The following is a 19,779-nucleotide window of genomic DNA, read 5'->3' as shown; positions in this document are numbered from 1 at the left end:
ACTCTTCCCTTAGGAGTGTCACAGAGAATGATACACATTCATGTTATTATTCCTTATCACGATATTTATTAACATATCTGAATTTAAGTGATATTTTCCAAAGGAAACGTAACCCAGAGTTCCTTAGGTGGCTGTATCAATATATCGGGCCCGGTCGGAGATGGCCGCCGGATTTGGGGCTTCACGATCCAATCCTCATTCAGTTGAGCCAGACTTTCCCAAACTTTGCGAATAACAATATGCATGAATATTCTTGGGCATTTCAGTTAAGATAACAGATATAAACATACTGAAATATTTTTCTGTGAATATCTCTACATTCGATCTTAGTAGAAAAATTACAGGCTCAAATGTTTGCATAGTACGGAGTTCGAACCTGGGTTATATCGGTAAGGTACACAAAACAGTAACACAAAAACTTTGTCCAGCAGTGGACGTCATTCGGCTGAAACGAACAAACGAACGAACACATAACAGTAGAGCCCTAAGTGCCTTAAATTTACTCTATGCAGATTACAAAGACTTTACACTACCTAGTGATTGTATACAGTTATTCAAATTAAGTATGTAATGCCATTTTGTTTAAATGATGATCCTTTGGGGTTTCAATTCCTGATAATACATATTTTATATTGTTTTGAACTTTCATAGTCACTAACAGAATAATAATTATTGTTCCAGTTCTTCATTTACTCCGTGATCATGGAGCTTGCAACAGTGACGAAATATCGGAGACTCGCAATTAAGGTACGTGACAGCAATCCCGTTAATAATAATTTTAATAGATATTTTACCCTCTCAATTAACCACCGGGCAACATGGAAAGCGTCGGGGGTGGCCTATGTTCAGCAGTGGACGTCCTATGGCTGAGTTGATGATGATGATGACTCTCTCAATTTGCTGTAGCCCTCAAATACTGATTGGCAAACAGAGCTATACTCGGCGCAAAGACTCGTGGCAGGTCAAAATAAAACAATGCATTCAACTTTTCTCTCGCACTCAGACTGGTTATGGGTGACATCACACAGAGGCAGGCATAGCGTTGTTTATAATACGTAATAATTAATAAAATATTGGCGAGTGTGCATATCTGTTTTTAAAATTACTTATGGCCTCGCCTGCCACGAGTCTTTATTTATTTATTTATTAATAGGTACAGTTACAGAACATAGAATACTATACTCAACATCAAATAAACCGCACCTTCCGCGACGCGAACTTTAACGATTTTCTTCTGACACAATCATGGTGCCCCAACAATATTGGTGTTATTTGAAAGCCCAATAAATATCCCTAAAGAAAAACACATTTAATTTCTTAATAAATTATTAGCATATACCATAAATGTGACTTGAAAAAATACCTCACTTTGGGCCCACCTATGGGATCAATTAGACCAATTTTTATGGTTATAAAACCAAATAATGATTTCACGTGTCCTCTTTAACAGATGGATAGCAATTAAACCCAACTTAACAGTTTTATAGCCATAAAAGTTGGCTCTAGCGTAACTACCTATTTTTTGAAGAAGTGACTCTGGATCCTTCTAAAGACACATTTTTGGGGTAAAAACCTTTCCTTTAATAAAATGATGGTTAGAACTAGGCTTTTAAATGGTACCAATATTGGTGGGAAGTGGGGATGCATACGTTTGAAAATGCTTGTCGCGGGAGGTGCGATTTATTTGACGTCGAGTGTATTTACTTAGTAAAAATACGTACTTTGCGTCGAATATAGTTTGGGAAACCCTGTGACATGTGTGTTTAGGCTTGCCTGTGCTAACTAAACAACGTACGGTCGATCCAGTTCTGTATTAAGTAAATTCTATCTGACCATTTATTTATTTTATGCAAAGGACATTGTCAGAAACCGCCTTAGATTCCTGGGCACAGCAGTAAAGTATCAAAATTAATCTCTTACTTTTTGAATACTTAAATATTAATTAGATTGTAACGGACACTTGAGGATTAGAAAATGAAATAATAAAAGTCTTTTATATGTATTCCATAATACTATGACGACATCCGGACATTTTAGGGCGTGGCCTGCTCCATATCCTATGAAGTTCCATAATTTGTGTCGATAAAATCTATGTAAAATCGGCACAAGGCAATGCCGTACTTCATTGTTAGGAATCCATGTAATAGTGATGTTGACTGCGGTCATCATAGATAATAAGATACCGATCTTGTAAATAAAATAAATCGTCCATATTGCTACAGTATGACTAGATTTTAATTAAAAGTTAAAAATATATTGCACGATACTACAAGAAGCTATCTAATGTGTCCAACTGGTCGAAGGTTATGAATAAAATAAAAAGAATTGTGATCATAACACTGATATAGACAATGACAACAATATGGGATCATCTTTAATATATCTGTAACAGTTTCAAAATCCAATGAAAAATCCAATGCCGCTTAAAGTGAGAGAAATGTCTAAAGTTCTAATAGAATTGAAAGTTTTATTCGCTCAAAATGCTTATAACAATAATTGGTAATACATTTCAAATATTAAGTACCTTTATAATGTATAGATAGAACCAAAATGATGTCCTCTCAGCTTGGAAAGGGAAAACCCAGGATTGGGGGAGCGCTCCAGGCAATGTTCAGAACATTTCATAGTAGTAAATAATATTTATTTTATTATTAAAATTGAATATTTTGATATTGATAAAATTGAATATATCTTTCGATTCAAATACCGAATATTTTTCAATCGATAAATTATCGAGAATTGTTAATAATATTCAATTAAAAGTTGTTCAATCCCTAGTCATGCATAGACTAAGACGGTAACCATGGAGATAGTTAGTTTGGTAAGTCACGTGTTAAATGTCAAGAGTGGAAAGTAAACATAGGATTCATGTTATTTATTTACGTGCAAAATGTAAGTAATAAATCATAAAAGTGGAACGCCGAGCTATTTCCAAAACCCGTCCAATATTATAATACAATTTGGCTGCGACAACTACAATACAGAACATCTCCCAAATCGATGTGCATAAAATAATATAATACAATACTGGTAAGTAAGAGGTTATGATAACAATATTGCTATCAATAAGTTTATAGAATTGGTCCGCCAGGTATAATTGTTCTTACATAAAGATTTGTGTCATTTAGAACCTAGAAAGTATTTTTTCGCCACTGTTGATCTAACGGCGAACAATGTATGGAGAACGAACATTGTCCTTTGTAAATTGGTTAGAGATCGGGCCAAAGTTCGCTGCGGACTGCAAAGTTAGTTGCAAGCTAAAGCAAATTCTATGTAAACAGCAGGATAGTAAAGCTTAACCAACGTGTTTATTTGCTTATGATTGGTGCAGTTCCGATGTACAGTGGAGTACCTAAGCTTTGGCATATCTTATTAAGTCATTCCTTGGAAGCCTGAGTTCGAGAAAACAGAGATTGTTGTTCCAAAGCTTGACTGTTCACATTATAAAATATTGGATTGAATTGATTCATATCAATGTTTATACAGTCGCAAATAATCTGCGCTTTCCGCTGCGGCGACCTTATAAAAGTAGCAGGAAGGCGCTGGATGCAGGCCGCTACCAACCGGTCAGATTGAAAATCATTAGGAGATGCTTCTATGTTCAGTTCATGTGGACGTCCTATGGCTGGAAAACTGATGATGATGATGATGACCATGAAATACTGTAGGGTAGGTTTGTTCATCGTTTCAGAACGCGAGCCATTCCCAATGGTGTATGTACCGGTTGCTACTGTTTTCGTAATTCAAATCACTACAGAAAAACTACAGGAAAGTTCAGTAGAAGCTGCACCATTGTCACTTGTACAGTTTTTGAGCTACGAAAGATTAAAAGTACACATAGCGGACAGAATTACATAAAAAATACAACGAAAATAATTAATTTTACACTCATATTTTCCTAGTTTTTTGTAAAATTATAGCATAAACATACCTACATAGTTCAATGATTATCAATTTTTAAAATACATAATATAATGTGCACACGCACTAGCTAAAAATCTTGTCAGAACCAAAATATCTTTATTCTAAGTACTTGTTTAGCTTTTTACACACAAGCTTTTTACTGCTAAATCAGTATCATTGCAAATCGGAAATAAAACCCCGCCCGCCCTAGCCCATTGCGTCGGGCCGCGCCCTGCCGCGTTAGTGCTTGTTCACGTTGACTCGCGGGCGCGGTGGCGGGCGCGGTGACGAAATATCAAACATATGTAGTGATTCCAAGGGTTCACGTACGAAACGCAGGTGCGGTCTAACTAGCGGGCAAGCTAGCGACTGGTGCGTGCGGAGCGCTCGCGGTAATTTCAACGCGTGAAGATGTTTGTGTGTGTTCATGTCAAACTAGCGGCGGCGCGCGCGTTTCACTCGCGACGTCAGGTAAGCAACCAGTTTGAACTTGTCGCTAGAAACGATAGTACGTCACACTCGCGCGAACGCCTGGTGGTTAATGTGAACACGAGCTCGCAACGTTTCCCGCGCCCGCACCCGCCCCCGCGCCCGCGCGTACCTACGTGAACAAGCACTTAGTATTCCGGTCCGCACTGACGTCCGGTATAAGCACGACGGATATGCGTGCCCTCTAAATTAACCTCCAAAGCTTTTGACCTGAAGGCTTCTTAGGCAGGAAAACGTTGGGACTTTCCTTAAAAGACTTTCGGGTCTCGGGTTATCATATCTACATAGTGATAAACACGGGGTGTATAAACAAAACAATAGTAAGACATATTTACGACATTTTTACCCGACTGCGGGACCCCAAAGATACACATTCATTTACAAGAACCCTCTTGTAAATGAATGTGTATCTTTGGGGTCAAGCTTTACGAGAAACCACCTGAGTAATTGAATAGTGTTTGATGTGAATTTACTAGAACATCATTTGTAAAAAAAATAGTTAAAATCTACAATCTTTCACTTTATTATAAGAGGTATTACGTATGGGTTCCAAGTTGTCTATATGTAATTTTATAGCGTTACTAACGCACTTATTCACAAAGATTACTATGAGGTCTCACAGTACGCGTAGATGCATACGAGCCAATCATAGAGCTCTATTCAACGCTGTGCGTTCGATTTGCTGCTTCACTTAAGCAAGTTTGTGAATACGGGTGTTAGTCTCATGATAAGCACAAAAAATAGTAAACAGATTTAGAAATTTGTAACAAACTGTGTATCTACAGTATCTAAAATTCTAAATGCTCTAGCTCAGTTTATACAGCTATTTGATATCACGGAATACTGCTGTAAAACTTGACATTTCACCATAAAACCCTCACAATTTTCTTTCGCAAAATTCGCGACACATTTCGGCAGGTGGCCCGAGTTACACAAAATAAGCTGAGGCAAGCACTTACCCCGGGAATAAAAACGGCGACGAGCTTGGGGGCTGTATGATAACGCGCATGTGTACAGTAGACCTGTTAGGCCCAGAACAGACGGTGCAACGAAACTGCAACTTTGTGATGATTCTGATGAATGAAACTGAAACTGAAAGTTTCAAACTGATCGCGTCATGTGTGGTCTGTCAACGGACGCTATGGCATAAACTTAGATGTAACTCAAAAGTAACTAGCAGTTGCAGTTTGTTGCAGTTTCGTTGCAGTTGCGTTTCACCGTCTGTTCTGGGCCTTAGGCTTGCATGAAACGACGTCAAGAATCTGGAGTCAAACATTTTGAGGTCTGTGATTGGTTCCACTTTTGATTACTTTGGGAATAAATGGCGCAGTTAGCATGTCCAAGGTTATTAAATTATTTATGAGTATAATGATAAAGTAATTGATTTATTACTTCAACTATACAATCATGAATCGATACAGCCATAAGCTATCAGGCACGGCAAAAAATAATCAGATAAATGGCAATTAAGGCTGAGAACCACCTAACTTTGACCGTAACTATGACGATAATCGGTGTATTTTGTATGGAGTTTGACAGATTTTTGACGTTTGTCAAAGTTAAAGTAAGATGGTGCAACCCAGCCTAAGTATTCAGAATCAATTCATTTTTAAAAATTTGTCCTGAATTGGATTTGAAGCTGTAACTGTAGCTGGCATCCAATAAAATAAAGTATCGATTTGTGATTAGCAGCATAGGATTAGGTTTTGGATTTTGTTATTTTCTTTAGCTTTGGTAAGTTGAGTACATTTTAGAAGAAAGTAATGTTGTAGAGACATTTGACTGTAATTTTTCGAATTACCCCTACTCTTTTCGCTTCTTCTATGTAGCAATCGCAATCGCCATCGCCAAAGAAAGGGTCAATGTGGCACATAAAACAGCCCCTTTATGCGGCACTAAATTAAACGGTTCTATTGCGATAAGTATGCAAGTTTTGGCTCCAACGGCGCTGAGCTGGCTTGTAGGCTCTGGCAGAACTTATGCAGACGACAGCACTTCAAGCTAACATTGGCATTTACGTCGTTGTGTTAAGTGTCATTTTGCAGTACGATTTATATTCTGTACGTGGGCGAACCTTGTAAACGTGATGACAGGTAGTAGTTATGGTAAAACGTGTTTTAGGTGTAGATCGTTTTTGAGAGAACAGAAATTATCTGAAAAAACAGTTTTCTCGGTTATTCTAATTTACATTTTGTTGCTTTTTAAAGAAATTAGGGTTAAAAATTTCAATGTAGGTTTATTTTTAAAAATTGAACTTTAGTTATAACTTTCTGGCTGTCTATGTACACTCTACATAATGGCAAATAAAATGTTTTTTAAGATTGAGTTTAAAAAAATACTGAAAGATAAACCTCAAGGGCCTTGTGCCAAATACCTTTTGTGCTTTTTTACAGGGCAATAAAGTTTAAAATAAATAAATCATAGCATCGAGTTCCGACGCTAATGCCGGTTTAAACACTCCCCAAACATGGTAAATCCGCGGCTTGCCTCTCCAGCGGGACGTGTTCCGAATAGGGCCCAAACATCCAGTTATTCAGTGCTGATACGTGTCTCAAATAAAGAAACCTCCCCGTGGAATTTAATAACTTGCCACACTCTGAGAGTGGCAACCCTGGAAGAGATAGCGATTCAAAATCGATCTAACGAATCGATTTGATACATCAAGTAAACTATGTACTCCTTAGGGGATCATTATTATAAATTAAAAATCGAGATTCATTAACATAGTTTAACGATAATCTAGAATGCTTAACTTTTTGAAAGAGTTATATCGATCGTCGGTACATTTAAATTCTTTTATACTTCAGTATATTATAAATTTAAAATGATAAACTTTGAACAGATTTGTCTTTCAGAATTTAACGATAATCCGTATTCTTATTTACAATCGCTGTTAAACTTTTTTCTTACTCGATTCTTTGTTTGAATCGATGGAAAATCGATTTCATTAGAATTTACGCCATCCCTACCCTGGATTATGAATAACGGGCATATGGGCGACGTATTAAACCGTGATTCGGGTAATGTGGAAGCCGTTTTTTATCCAATTCTGGCTAAAAATAAAAATATATTTCTTAGAAATTCGACTCAATTTTTTCATATCTTTTAACTTCTAAAGCTTCAAGTTCGGTAATTTCCAAAGTTTAATCACTCGTATTGATTATGATTATAAACATGATCATTTCGTAAGAAGTCAATTTCCTCAGAAATGCTTGAACAGTCCTTGCATTTATGAAGAAAATCGGTGATACGATATTAAAAGGGAGTTTCAGAGAAAGATAGCATAATTGAGTTGTAAAACTTGTTTAGATGACATAAACCTGTCCAAAATGAGAAATTTCCATAATTTACTTTGGACCGTATGTTTATTGTAATAAAAAGTCTTAATTCATTTGTCGTAGGTCTACCTATGGCGACCGTAAAATAACATACAAACTTTTTCTGTTTATTAGAATCAATATTCAGTTCATCTTCTTTCTTTACCTTAGAGTGTTAGGTACATGTATTAAGTTAGTAGCTAGCAGTCATACGAATATTTTTGTTTCACGGCCCACAGTAAATGTTCTAAAACAATTTCTACTTCGCTTTAATCTTAAAATAGAAAAGTTAAGAATAATCCTTAGAATAATTAATTCATAAAGTGATTACATTTCCTCGCCCAGCTTTCTGAATGGAGGCGTAACGTGTGGTTAATGCATCGAAAGCTTTGCTGGATAATTTAATTACTTATTGTCTGTTCGTGACTCGATTTAATTACGAAGCTCGTGTGTTTTTCAGTGTTTGTAATGCTAGAGTAAAGTAAAGAACCATATTCTAGTAAATTGCAAGAAATGGATTTTTTCCTGGCGGCTTGGTGACTGGAATTGAACCGCCACCGGTGCAGACGGCTTCGACAGGTAAGCGTTCAAACTCTTGCAGAGACAGAGGTTTGATGACAAGGAGGAAATGCGAAGAGATCAGCAGTTTAGAAAGGAGAAATATTTCATACGAAATGAAGAGAAATTAAAATATATGAAATATCATGAAAATATTATGTTTAAATTATAAAATCAATGTAAAATTTGAAGTATGAAATTGTTTAAACTACAAAATATTGTAAAATTATGAAATTTGAAATATATGAAATCCCGCATCTGAAACGAAAAATACTAGTGTCAGAATCACAAGTGGAACGTGGCATTAGGTTATGAAAAAAACCGCAACGGGAAACAAACACTCACGAAAACTGCTCGCCAATTTAAACCTCACTCGCAGTTTTCAGCATCCCAATACCCTCATCCGAACAGGATTTAGGGAACTTCTGAAAGAAACGATCACATGAAACAACACGCACCGGAATACGAAAATTATCAACCACGAAAAAATAAATAAATTCTCCGACGGGAACTTACCTCATGTGTGTTTATTTTAAAAATATATTAAGAAATTATCGTGGATGCATTCTGCATTCCACGATTTGAAACACAGGGGATTACATCCCCGAAAATAATAAAATTGCGGTTGCGCAAGATCGACCAAAATTCCAAAGTGATTTGACAGCTCAACTGACAGTGACAATGACTCGCATTGACATCGCGAAACGTTTCGTTTCGCCGCTTAGATAAAAAGCAAATACTAATAAAAACCATGATGAAAACAATCTCCTGAACACTGAAAATATTCTATTAAAAAATAGAATAATCAAAACAAAAACACTAGGAAATGCTTCAACAAAACATATTTGAATTGACTGAGCAAAAAGCGCCATCTATTGCAAATTAATTCAAAATCACGCCAATAGATGTCGCTAGTGGTATCCAAAATCAGAATATCGAGAAAGAAAATCAATTTGTGAAAAAAGCCAAAACTGCAACGCTACAAAATAAAGAACCTTAGTGCCTTGTATTTATAGTTGGGTTTCAGTTAAAAGTGTAGAAAGTCACGTGCAACAGTTACGTGTACATGGAGTGGTATTGTGTTTGTTGCTAGGATACAAAGTATCGGTGTATATCCCAACTAATATTATAAATGCGAAAGTAACTCTGTCTGTCTGTCTGTCTGTTACGCTTTCCCGCTTAAACCTCGCAACCGATTTTGATGAAATTTGGCATAGAGATAGTTTGAGTCCCGGGAAAGAACATAGGATAGTTTTTATCCCGGTTTTTGAAACAGGGACGCGCGCGATAAAGTTTTTCTGTGACAGACAAAATTCCACGCGGGCGAAGCCGCGGGCGGAAAGCTAGTTTTGTATATTTACTGAATTGATTTGTTACAGACGACAGAATAATTATGTTTTTGTAGTACAACGTCAATTATCTTGTTTTGTAACAGTGGTACAAAACTATTGTCGCAATTTTGGGTAAAATAAATTGTGGAGCGCTATGACTTCAGGGGTTATTCCATATTCATCCCATGACGTCTCATCTTACTCATTATTTTTTCTTTACTCAACATAATTTTGTTCCTTACTCAACCCATAATAATTATTTCAGTCATTATTTATTTCAATCATGGGAACAAATAAAGCGCTAGATTTTAAAGTCACTGAATAAGCCTTATACCGTCTAGTCTCCCTCCTAGTTTTGTTAATACCTACCTCCGACCACGGCGCATCAAAACAAGTCAGCTAAATTAAGAGTGATTTTTTAAGGAAACTCGAATAGATGTGTATGATGATTTTTCAAGGAAACTAGATAGATAATTATGCTGTCAATAAACATGGTTTTATGCCCCAAATTGTTCGAAAAGAAACACAATAATGTTCCAGACGGATAAGACAATTGTCTAGCAATTAGTCTATCATGAAGGTTATGAACCTGTAACCTTGTAACTAAGTTTTGCAACAAACGCAAAAACTGCTTTACTACGTTGATCTATCTGTGCATCAGTAGGTAAGTAATCTATTTTTATAAAAGCGAAAGGTCACTGACTGACTCACTCACTCATCACAAAATCTCAGAAACTACAAATGCTAGGAGTCTCAAATTATGCATGGGGGTTCCTTTTAGTTAGAACATAGGTGCTCACTAAGAACGGATTTTACGAAACTGTGTCACCAATTTGATCTACTTATCAATTTGCGTTTTACCTATCATTTGGAGTACTCTCATATTATTTGGAGTAGTATAAGATTTTTTCATTTTCATAGAATTTTGGCGTAAAATAACAGCCGTATTCACAAACATTACTATGAGGTCTCACAGTGCGCGTGGACGCATAGGCTGACACACGAACCAATCATAGAGCTCTATTCAATGCTGTGCGTTCGACTTGCTACTTCACTTAAGCAAGCATCGTTTGTGAATACAGGCGTAAGTAAGGTTCGGTCTCGCGTCGTGTCGCATAAGGAAGTCAAGGAGATAGGAAGGAATAAACTAAGTGAAATGGAAAAAGCTCCTCCAACAAGATTATTTTATCACAAAAAATACGGGTGTGATTTTTGTTTTTATAAGAAAAAAGATTAATGAACGTCTTGTTATCATTTTGGGTGAAAATGTAACTGTGACATCATACTATTGTATTTAGGTATATTTCGTTAGGTGACATGAAGAGTTTTTTTTTGCCTTGCTTGCCTGTGATACAAGAGAAGGTTCAATGCAATAGGTAGACCAGCTGTCTACGAAAATCAATCTATAGATGACCTACGCTGAACTGTCCCACCAAACTCAATAACAGGGGGGGGGGGGGGGGGGGCGCTACCATCGTTCAACTATATGGTTTCCAACATGTCAAAAATCGGAACCAGCGATCCGGTATTGACGGTAGCGCCCCACTGTCAATGTCATGCATAGGACAGTTCAGTATTTTGGAACTATACTAGTGTGTAACACTCGTTGTTGAAAGCATTTGTGCGTAGGTCGCGGGAAGAGCCTGGATGCGGCAGGACCGGTCGTTATGGAAACCCTTGGGGGAGGCCTTTGTCCAGCCGTGGACGTCATTCTGCTGAAACGAACTGCCAGCTCAATTTATTGAAATTCTTTCAAAATCAAAATCAAAAATATTTATTCAGTTTAGACCACAAGTGGCACTTATGAATGATTTAATTGTATGTATGTTACGGTTAATGTGATAAATTGAAAATTATTAATAATAACCGGTTATTATGAATAATTACCGACAGTCGCGGTAAAAGTGATAAATTAATCACATTTAACAGTGATTATTTAATAATTCAACCTTAGTACTAACAAATTTCTTAAAAGAGAACAACATCTTGTGTACGTGCTCGTGTACAGCCAAACTTTTGAACGTTTTGATATCATATATTAATATAATTTGGCATAATGAGTTTGGAATGTTTCTTGCATAATATTACTTTTCCATGATGCCTATAACATAATGTTTTGATTTAAAGTGAAAAATAGGTTAAGGTGCGGCGGGGGTGGCCCTTGGGCCACCCCTAAGCCGCCTATTTAGTTTTATACACACATAAATGACCTCATATTAATCACATTAACCAAATCATGCGGTAATTATTCATAGTAACCGGCGATTATTCATAATTTTCACATTTATCACTTTGACCGTAACATGTACATATTTATTTGAATTTGTGGAAATATGAACAATCTTTACTTGTTCATATCGCGTGATTAAGACCAATAAAATGGGTTTCTGAGTAATATCTTTCTCCTATCCACTTTTTCTTTTAGACTTCCAATCTATTTGAGTTTCTTTGAACTTTCAGTTGATTTTATCGTAACTTCAAATTTCCATGAAACTTTATATACGAGTAAATATCAAATTATTAGGCATAATTAACATTGTTACTCGGGGTCATTAGCTTTAGAGCCGTTTCGTTAAACTAATTGAGGCAGAATAAACTTAATTAGGAAATAAAGTTTTCCATTGCCGGCTCATTACTGTACCAACTTCGTGGATCGGAAGAAACCTACTCTTACTCGTAGGCTTGGTTTCCACCAAAGGGGAGCGGTGCGGAGACGAGAGATGTGCGGCGTAGCTGGCAGGTTATTTCCACCAAAGCGGGGCGGAGAAGAGTGGAGCGGTTCTGTTGAACGACTTGTCGTGCAGGGGAAGGTTGAGGGCACAAGAGCGCGCGGCAGGTCGCCCATGCGCTGGACTGACCAGGTCAAAACCGCACTCAATGGTCCACTCCACGAGTGCACAAGAAAGGCTGCAGTGCGGGAGGAATGGCGACGGATTGTGAAGCTTGCCACCGGACCTGGTGTGACGACCACGACCACTCTGGCAAGAGTGTAGCGACAAAGACGAAAAATCCGTCCATCTACGCGCCGCCGACGCTGTCAAATTCCAAAGAAAAACAAGTGCGCCCGACACTTCTCCACTCGATCCATTTCCACCAAAGCTGAGATGTGCAAATAATTGAATCTGATTATTATTCTGTTATTCAAAAAACTTTTCTGCTCCGCTTTGCACCGCTCTGCCATGGTGGAAACCAGGCCTTATTTCACCGCCCGGGGGTCGGATTTCGGAACACTTTCTTTACTAAAAGCATGGGGAGACTTTCTTTAGTCAGTTAATTCGGAAGATACTAAATTGAGATAGAAGCGAGACGGCCTGGATGCCTAATTAAGTAAAAATAACTTTCGTTCGTTTCAGCCAAATGACGTCCACTGCTGGACAAAGGCCTCCCCCAAGGTTTTCCACAATGAACGGTCCTGCGCTGCCCGCATCCAGGCTCTTCCCGCGACCCTTACCAGATCGTCGGTCCACCTAGTAGGAGGCCTGCCCACGCTACGTCTTCCAGCCCGTGGTCGCCACTCGAGAACTTTCCTGCTTTTCAAAAAATAACTTTATTTGTAGTTTAAGTGGTCTTCATTCATTGACAGCAAGTTACAGAATCAAACACCGACGAATGTGATTATTCTAACGTGTTATTTTCATCGACGACGACGAGCAGCTGATTTCGTGGTCACCGCGCTCTACATAGCGCTGGTAATACAGTTTTAGATTCTGCCATACAGAAGAAGAAACGGCCATGCATGTTCTTTGCTCATGCTTCCCGCTTATGAGCAAAAGAAGTATCCATCTCGGGCGACACATCATGCACCCGGATGAGATAGCAGATATCACGCTCCAAAGAATGCAGTGAACTCTAAAGGCAAGGGCTGCCACAATAGATCAAACCTGGTCGAGTTGGCGCAAATAAAGGCCCAAAAACCAATAATAATAAATAATAATAATACAGTTTTATCTTGGAGGTTAATGTCTATTCCATTCCAAGTAATTTGATTTTAGTAAACTATTGACAAATAATAAAACACTTAAAAATATTATAGAAATTACCTTGCAGACATTTTTGTAGCTTTTTTTAAATGAATCTACAGTTAGAGCCCATTCAGACCACGTTACTAGGCACCGTCGCCGAGCGTATCATGCAAGGTGATGTTAAGGCAATAAAACCTTTCTTAAAAATTATTCAATTCTAGAAGCCCTACGGCCCGATCGTAAAAAAGGATCGACGAAAAAGACGTGGTGTTGCCTTTAGCATTATGTTGCATCATTCATCACACAAAACGTTATAGTCTCCTCAAAACGGCCATTTTATAGCACCAAATATTACGTGACCAAGCCGAGTTGAAAACCAATCGAAAGCATGAAAGACCTATAAAGGTAGTAACAGCCAAATCGTTACTTAGGTTGGCTGTTTCATCAGTCGAAAATGAAGCGGATTAGAGCCAAAGCACACGATGCGTTGCGGCGGCGGTCCGACGCCGGAGCGATGTCGCAGCGTCGTTTTACATAGAAGTATCTGTGGCGGGTACACTAGCGGTGCTGCCGCGCCACGCGATACGGCGAAATCGTTGCGGTGCGGCGCCTAAACGCATCGTGTACTTGGCTCAAACATTTAGGGAAGACTGAGGAGAGTTGTGACAGAGGACAGTTGTGTTGTCGATTTTTTGGAACTTATTAACTACTAACGAGCTCGTAACAGTGCGCGAAGTCTCGAGCTAACAAATAGGTAAGCGCTGTTGCGAGCTGATAGTTAATAGGTTTCTAAAAGTCGACAACGTCACAACTCTCCTCCGTCTCCTACTTACGTTTACTATAAAACAAAACAAACAAATGACTGTTTTATGGGTCGAAAATGAAGTGGCTTACGTGACCAAATTATATGACAAATGTTATCAGCCGTGCTAAGGTGTCAGACGGAGCTTAAAGATTAATATCGGGCCTATCAACTGGAACCGCCTTTTAATGTGCGCCTGCACGGAATTAACGTATTAAAAATAGTAATTAGCGACGCAGTGTTTTGTTTTCAACGACTGGTACTAAATTGTTAGAATTAAAAAAGAAAAGTTTGCTTTCTTATCTGTAAGCTTTACACAACTTATTGTTGTCATTTTGAAACTTGGTTATGGTACTGGGGTTGTTCAAAAAGTAATGAGAATGGGATATTTATAGCTATCACTAAAATCTGAAAAAATAATTGGGTAGGTAGCTTAACTCTTCACTAGAAACTGGTTAAAAAAATCATTTAAGTTGTGTGTGTCGGATGATTAAATGATAATCATTCTAATAATTAAATCATCCGACTGGTTGTTTCCAGGTGAATGTAGTTAATTCTTAAACGCAATGGTGAAATTAAATGATGTTTTTACCAGTTTCTAGTAAAAAATTATGCTACCTTCCTAATTTTTTTCAGATTTTTGTGAAGGCTAGGAATATCCCATTCTCGTTACTTTTTGAACACCCCTCGTACTTGTTAGCAGAAATGCCTATTTTTATCTGCAGGAGGCTTTACTTCATTATACTCGTAATAACTTTGACAAATAAAAGTGATAATCATCATCATCATCATCATTTCAGCCACAGGACGTCCACTGCTGAACATAGGCCTCCCCCAATGACTTCCACATCGCTAGTGATAATACACAGGCTCAAATTGAATTAAAAGTTCGAAATGAAAAAGTTGTCGATAAAATCACTTGAACCTTAACTTTGAAAGAACAAACAACAGTTTGAAGTTGAAGCGTTGTTGAGTGCTCCAACTTGGCAGGCGTTGGGGGTCTGTCAAGATGTGCAACGGTATACAAGTACTATAGATGAACTGTCCCACCAAACACATTGACACTATCGTTCAACTTATACAGGGTGACTGGTAATTAGTGGCGGAGCCGTTAATGGGAGGTAGTCTAGGGTTATTCCGATAGATATCATCACTATGAAACCTACCGCAAAAATCGGAACCAGCGATCCGGTATTGACGATGGCGCCCCCCCGTCAATGTCACGGGTGGGACAGTTCGTTGTAGTTAAGTATAAGGATGAAATCTCTCTAACAAACTTGATAAATCGTATGATGGTGATTTTCCGAAAAAAATCGAAAATCTTTGAACGCAGTTCTCTTTCTTTTCAAAAATAAAGGATTGTTTTCTTTGAGTAAAATTTTCTATCTACAGTAATAAGAGTACTTTCCCCCCAGATGGCATTACAAAATTCCACCCTGTATATAGAGATGACAGCACATCAAGGTGAACACTGTGGCATCTTAATCGGTTGAGATAAGGGCGATTTTGCAATTGAAATGGATAGTCCGGAACTTGAAGGAACGAGACGGTTCTCGATTATGGGGATCGAAGAGTTTGAATTAGTAAAGTGATATTAATACAGCACTATGTAGAGATAAACGGAATCACACCAGATGTTGGGCAACGGCCTGTTCCCACAGCATTCTGGTTTTGCAGGATCCAGTAATGCTTCCCGCAAAACTGGACTGTCATGTCGTGATGTGAATACAAATTTCAATCCAAATGTGTGTTTGAAATTCCAGTTCCAAATTCGAACGGATCGGTTTTTTGCAGGACTCTGCAAACGGGATGTTCGTGTGAACGTTAATATTAAAACACGTATACTATCTACTAAACGGAATCCTTCAAAAAACGAGTTGTGTCCGTGGGAACAAGCCCTAAATTTGTACTTATAGTAAGCAGTGTATATAATTTGGTAAGACGACGACGGCACATTAAGTAAGCATTGTGGCATCGTTTCTGTTGTTAAAAAGAGCAATCGTGCAACAAAAATGTATGATTCAATCTTCTGTTGACTGTGTTTTATCTTGAAGGGAGTCGTTTCTTATCCATTTTTAACTGAAAAAGTTTTCCTAACTGAATTTCCATCATCATCATCATCATCATTGTAGCGGACAGCCGCTCGGGCGTGCGGAAATAAGAAAAACCTTCGTTTTAAAATGAAGATGTACCTATTCCTGCAAAATATGCCCACAACGGCTATCAAAAAAACAATAAACTTCAGAACTAAAACAAAAGTTATCAAAAGTAATAAAAAAAGTATAAAAAACATAGACAATATAAAAAAGAGGTTGGTCCACCAATCGGTTCCCAACAATCATCATTTCAGCCACAGGACGTCCACTGCTGAACATAGGCCTCCCCCAATGACTTCCACATCGCACGGTTGGTAGCGGCCTGCATCCAGCGCCTTCCCGCTACCTTTATCAGGTCATCGGTCCACCTTGTGGGTGGACGTCCCACGCTGCGTTTTTCGGTACGTGGCCTCCATTCCAGAACCTTGCTGCCCCATCGGCCGTCAGTTCTGCGTACTATGTGCCCAGCCCACTGCCACTTCAGCTTGCTGATCCGTCGGGCTATGTCAGCGACTTTAGTTCGTTTACGGATCTCCTCATTTCTGATTCGATCGAATTTCCAAGTTCTGAATAAATTATTTTGTTATACAACTTAATGTATTAACTTTTCTGACACCAACCTAGAAATAGTTGTCGCTAACAATAAGCCGGAATTTAACTTAGAAAAGAACATACAACTGTTGGCGTAGACTCGTTCTCGAGTGCTCTAACTTGGCAGCGTCGGCAAGCGTTGCCAAGTACTACAAGATGTGCAACGGTACTCGAGACTGGCGCAAAGGCATGAGATAGTACTTGGGTTTTGAGAATGATAAACTGTAACCTACCTGCTGAAACACGTCCCCCGAATACAAGGCTACTTTTGCCTTAAGCACGCGGCAGTCCAAAACACACTTACCTAGCGTGTACTTTGTTTGGACAAAACACTGTATTCTTTGTTACAGTTTTTTGGCGTGATTTAACCTTATTTATCTTAAACGTAATATAGTGTTTTTACGTGCTGTATCTTTCAAATTAACAGTTGAAATAAAAAAAGAGTCTAACAGGGGTATTAAACGGACCTAAAGTCCTGTCCACTGTAAATCGACTTACTGTGTTTTGGATTGGCACGGCAGAGCATCGCCAAGCGTTTCCAAGTGCTACAAGATGTGCAACGGTACACGAGTAGTAGCGCAAAGTCATGAGATAGTGCTTGGATTGTGAGAGTGATAGATTGAAACCAGCTGAAAGCCGCCCCCCGAACAAGGCTTGTCAAAGCGAGAGTTAAGAGACAGTTTGCAAGCAAGTTCTAGGTATATGTGCATTAATGGTTAACATCATTTATTTTTGATTGAATTTCAATTTATGATAAGTGTTCAGTTTTCATAAAGAAAATGTAGGATTTTTCGTATAATAAATAAGTAAAAATTCCCGTACATCGATATTATAAAAGTAGTACAGAACTTGCATGGTTCTTAGTAGTTTAAATTTAAATTCAGGTTCTAATCATTGATTATTTTATATGCCATGTGCTAGAAGCCTATATTTGTCTATACATGCTTTATTTATTACTTTTACCATGAAGATACTTTTTTATCTTTTATCTAGACTGTCCATCCTAAATTCAGATACAATTAACCTTATTGTTATATTTTTGTGTGTCAGTAAGAAGCACTCAAAATGCCAGCTTTGAATAACAAACATTACTTATTCTCTCAGAAAATCTCATCTTTTAATTTTAAACTTCATAATCCCTCTTTGTAAAAAGGCATTATAATAATTTTTATTCTTTTATTTTAACTTGTAAGAACAAAATAACTAAGTATGAAAGAACCTAAAAGGTTCTAATTTCTTAGAACTTTGCCCAAAATCCTTGTGAAAAGCAGGATTGGCATGAATGTATTCAAAAGAAAATTAAGGTAATTTAATTTTATAGTGTTGTTAGAACTTTTTTCAAAAACACTTAACTTACTTTTATTGTATCGCATGTAATGTAAGTACTTAACATCCAAATTATACGACCGAAGTCACAGGCGAAAGCTGTAGCATATAGTCCGCAATAACCGGTAGAAAACTGCTTGGCTGAAATCCAATTTCAATTACTGTGACTTCTTGACTATTTCACAGTAGAAAAAGTTAAGTAACTGCCTACTTAATTTTATAAACCAGCCAACTCAGAAATTTCAAAAAAGCGTATCAAATTGTTCTTTTTGTAACCGAATCACGATTCACGAACTCGTGTGTCTAAACGTCACGTTACAAAAGTGAAAAAGCGACTGAAAAACAAATAGAAACGTGAAAATCTGGATCAAACACTGTTCAAATTATAGTTCCCTTTTACACGGCTGCACGAAGCCAAGGCTTTTTGGCCTATTTTTCGAACCCACTGAAAATGTGTGCGCAAAAAGTGCTGAATTCCTACTTTGGAACACTTTTGTGGAACGAAAACGCGTGGTTGTTAAATTGGAGTCACGCAAATTCAATTTAATGATGTAATAATTTCAGTTTGTTTTTCATTATATTTTTATTGGACATAAAAAATCTAAACTAGGACTAGATTAATATCTAAAATCTAACTTAGTTACTTTGGTAGCCAACAGTTTACCCTAAGTACTATATTTTAAATTAAATATTTTTATTTGAGGATAGGTGCCGCTTTTGTATTACGTGTATTGGTTTTGAACACGCCTATTCCAAATTTTATTCACGTACCTAAAGTCAACAAATAAAAACAACCCTTATGTAACTCAAAAATAAAAAAGAGTTATAATAGGTACCTATATTTTGTATTAAACAGTTATTTGTGGATATGAACCGCTTTATATTACGTCTTGAACGTCATGCCTTTTCCAAATTTTATTTAGGACAAACAAATAAAAACAACCGTTAGGTAACATAAAAATAAGGGTAAAACTATATCTATAGTGAACTCACCTCAAAAAAACTTCACATTGCAAAACAAGAATCACAAACTCACTTGTACACTGAACTACACTTTACGAAAGTTTAGCTAAGTCGTTGTAACGGGCGGTGTGGACCGCGCCGCGCGGCGTTCAGTTGACTACTGGCGTAGAGGCTGCGTAGGGATGCTAAGGGCGACACTACATCACTAGTCTTCAGTCAAGCTTTCCTTGCACGGTTTAATTACATTCTTAACTTTACTTTGATGTAATAGTTGTAATATTCAATATTACAGGTTTATTACACTGAAATAGCTGAATGAAGTAATTTGTGAGAGGTAAGAAGAAATCAAACGGTAGAGTTTCCTATTACATATTGTTAAATCTGCTTTCTCGTGATGAAATCGGTTGTGTTTCTGAAAAATAAATAAAAATAAGTAGGTAC

At 37.6% G+C, this 19,779-nt stretch overlaps 1 long non-coding RNA gene across 1 annotated transcript in view; it reads right to left on the bottom strand.

Annotated features, from left to right (window-relative positions):
• Window positions 1-19,442, bottom strand: part of LOC135075665 (uncharacterized) — a 218,928-nt gene extending 199,486 nt beyond the window's left edge. Inside the window, exon 1 of the long non-coding RNA XR_010258086.1 lies at window positions 19,369-19,442. This is a non-coding gene — a long non-coding RNA (uncharacterized LOC135075665). The remainder of the gene's footprint in view (window positions 1-19,368) is intronic.
• Between the last annotated feature and the right edge of the window lie 337 nt (window positions 19,443-19,779).

Source organism: Ostrinia nubilalis, chromosome 10 (genome assembly GCF_963855985.1).
Source record: "Ostrinia nubilalis chromosome 10, ilOstNubi1.1, whole genome shotgun sequence".
Taxonomy (NCBI): Eukaryota; Metazoa; Arthropoda; class Insecta; order Lepidoptera; family Crambidae; genus Ostrinia; species Ostrinia nubilalis.
Note: the sequence above shows the minus strand (reverse complement) of the source record. Positions and strands in the feature narration are given on the sequence as shown.